Source organism: Athene cunicularia, assembly GCF_003259725.1.
Source record: "Athene cunicularia isolate RWA chromosome 1 unlocalized genomic scaffold, athCun1 chr1_part1, whole genome shotgun sequence".
Lineage (NCBI taxonomy): Eukaryota > Metazoa > Chordata > Aves > Strigiformes > Strigidae > Athene > Athene cunicularia.
The window spans coordinates 129741527-129744504 of NW_020799091.1; the positions used below are offsets into that span (position 1 = coordinate 129741527).

The following is a 2978-nucleotide window of genomic DNA, read 5'->3' on the forward strand; positions in this document are numbered from 1 at the left end:
CGAGTCTTTGAATAACAAGCCCTGGTCTGTTTGTTTAAGGAAACGCAGGTATTTCCATCGTGCCCGGCTGGACTCGGATGGGCACAGATTTGCTGGAAGATGTGTTCCAAGTTGGTGTAAGCCCCTAAAGGTGAGATGGCAGAGGGAAAAGGCACTTAGGGAGAGGAGCTTTAAGTACAATTCCAACATTAAAAAAACCGCCATGTTGTGTTGTTTTCTTCCTGAAGGAATTCGTGACCTGTCAGAATTTGGACCACAGAAACCTCTTCGACCTCCTCCAGATGTTGGAGTACGACCCAGCCAAGCGCATTACTCTGGAGGAAGCACTGAAACATCCTTTTTTCTCACCCTTGAAACGGCAGAAAAGGAAGCTGCCTCCTGTAGCTGAGAAGGCTGATGCCGATGTCACTCTAAAGAGACAAAAAAAATATTAAATTACTTATTGCCTATAGTTATTTTGTAGATGCCCTCTTTTGTGTTAGAGCTTTTTGGATACTGAAGTTTAATCCCACCGCTGGCGTAAAACTGACAAGCCCGCTTGCATTTTCTTGGTGAATAAAAGTCTCAGGCCAGTTGCGCGTTGAACACGTGGAATAGGTCACCCCCTGCTCTCTAAACTAGGCCTCCTAACAGCAAGAAAGGACTATTTTAATTGTTGTCTTCAGCTGTCATCAGAATAACAAAAGTCCTAGTACCTACCTTCCCCTCTAGTGCCCCTTGAAGGACTTTGAGCTGATACGCCCCGTTATCAAGTGAGATAAAGCCACAGAAATTCCTCGCCCTCTCCGAGTGGTGGTAGGTTCTGCCACATCGGGCAGTAACTAAGAGCGCGCAGAGTGGATTGGAAGCGGGCCGTCTGGCTGTCACGTGGGCTGCTGTAACGGGGGATGGCCACTGGGAAGCCTTGACAGGGGTTGTCTGAGGGTCAGCTCTGCAGGGCTGCCTGGAAGGGGGAGACAGGACATGCCTCACCAAAGAACTTGCTCGAATGAAGTCCTGGAGGACGCAAGGCAGGCTGCGCCTGTTGAGCAACCTGTAGGGAGTAGCTGTCGCGCTGTCGGGAAAGAGGATAACGCACTAAGCGTCCCTTTGGTCAGATAGGCTGTGGGGGTCCTTTGATAGATTCTGTAACTACGTTCTATTCCATTTTCCCTTAGGGAATCCTGTAGGAAACTGAGGAAATACCGTGTGTCTTGCCAAAGGAGAAACACACAGCAGGTTGCAACAGACTGCCATCAACACTGATTTTGTGTTGAAATAATGCACGTATAGCAGTGTTTTAATTCCAATAACCTGTGTGGCTGTGCCACACAGCCCTCTGATCCATGTGATCTCTAATGTTGTTATTCTGTCCTTCCAATCACCACCTGTTCCTCAATTATAACGGGTAAATCTTTCTGGCCAAATCTTTCAAGAGCCAGTCAACAGCAACATGATCTTTTATCTGTGAGATAGAGGTCAGCTTCCACTCCCTTCAGGATGCTGCTCCCAGACCCAGCCCAGAGAGCAGCTTCCTCACTGGCGATTCTGCAGGACACAAGGGGCCACAGTCAAAAGTCCTTTCTTGCCGTCTGTTCAGGCCTCACGTCAATATTGCTATCGTTTCACAGTAACTACCACCTCCATTTTGGGGCCAATGTAAATTTGTTGGAGGAAGACACACATCTGTCAGCCTGAAAGAGTCATGGGGTTTATAAGGGTTTTTAACAAGGTTTTATAAGATTGCTGTTTTATAAGGCCGGATAAGTATTCTAATACTGATTTAGCGCATAGCCTAAAGAGGTGCAACACAGAGATGCAAATTTTGCACTTGAATCCGCTCTCCCTGACCACAAGTGAGGACTTCTTGCCCTGTTGTCTCTATTAGGCACAATACAGGACAAAAGTCTAAAAGAATTTCAGATACCTTAAGTCCTTTGCAAACAGTGAGATCTTGCACTTTATAAATTAAGGGTGGCTATGTAAAGTCAGTGGTCTAAACTTTGTAACCAATGCTGCACCGGTTCCGACTACATCCAGTACCACAGTCACGCATCTGAAAATGTCCCCTAGTGTTCGTACCTGGTATTCCTCACCAAGAAAAATTCCCTAAAATACATTTAGGGTAAATAAGAGAATCATATTGGGGGCAAAAAAGGGAAAAAATAGAAGTCCTCTGCGGCAGGCGGAGGAAGCAAGCAGCCGATTCAATGTGAATGATAGAGCAAGCTTCAACTTTATTGAAAGAAATCACACCTTATATAAGCACTGTACAATATACTACTTGTAACTCTATTAGATACATTAAAAAAGCTACATTATAGTATGTCAGCCATTGGGTACACCTAAAAGGTCACATTATAATATCCCAGCCCCTTGTGGCATCTCTGGTATGCATAAACATCTTTCTTGCTGTGAACCTGCTTCTCTCCCAGGGTTGTTTTGCTTTGACCCCCAAGGTCATAATGCGCCCCAACTTATCTCTGTGTTCTCACAACAATCCTCGCTAGCACAACTGAGCCCTGGGTCTTCATCCTTGTTTACAGAACTGTACCCTGGGTTCTTTCCTTTGTTTACCTCAGGTGGTTGGGACCGACTTCTGTAGGGAGCTATGGCCGACCAGCTCCTGCAGGGAGCTATGGCCTTGGTCTCTGCAAGCCGTTCTCCAACAATTCCCCCTTTTTCTTTTTGTGCAGGCTGCACAAGCAAAATTTACTAATATTTCTCATTATACAACTATATGCCATCTTACTACTTACTACAATCAATAATACTATTCCTAATCACCGCCATAAACTGTTAAAGGTACCCTATTAAGTACAAAGCATCCCATATTAACTATATTCAAAGGATAGGACTAAATACTACAAAATAAACAGTAAGGAAAATATGGAATAGCACAATTAATAGAAGTACTAATACTCAGATCTGCAATGGTTAGGGAACCCTGGATACAGCGAAAATTTAGAATGCCCTTCCTCACAAACTGGAAACCCTAC

General features: G+C 44.8%; 1 protein-coding gene across 1 annotated transcript in view; it reads right to left on the minus strand.

Annotated features, from left to right (window-relative positions):
- Positions 1-583: 583 nt before the first annotated feature.
- BZW1 (basic leucine zipper and W2 domains 1) overlaps positions 584-2978 on the minus strand; it is an 18016-nt gene continuing 15621 nt past the window's right edge. The window contains exon 12 of the mRNA XM_026841644.1: positions 584-695. The gene's annotated coding sequence lies outside the window, so the exon portion shown is untranslated. The remainder of the gene's footprint in view (positions 696-2978) is intronic.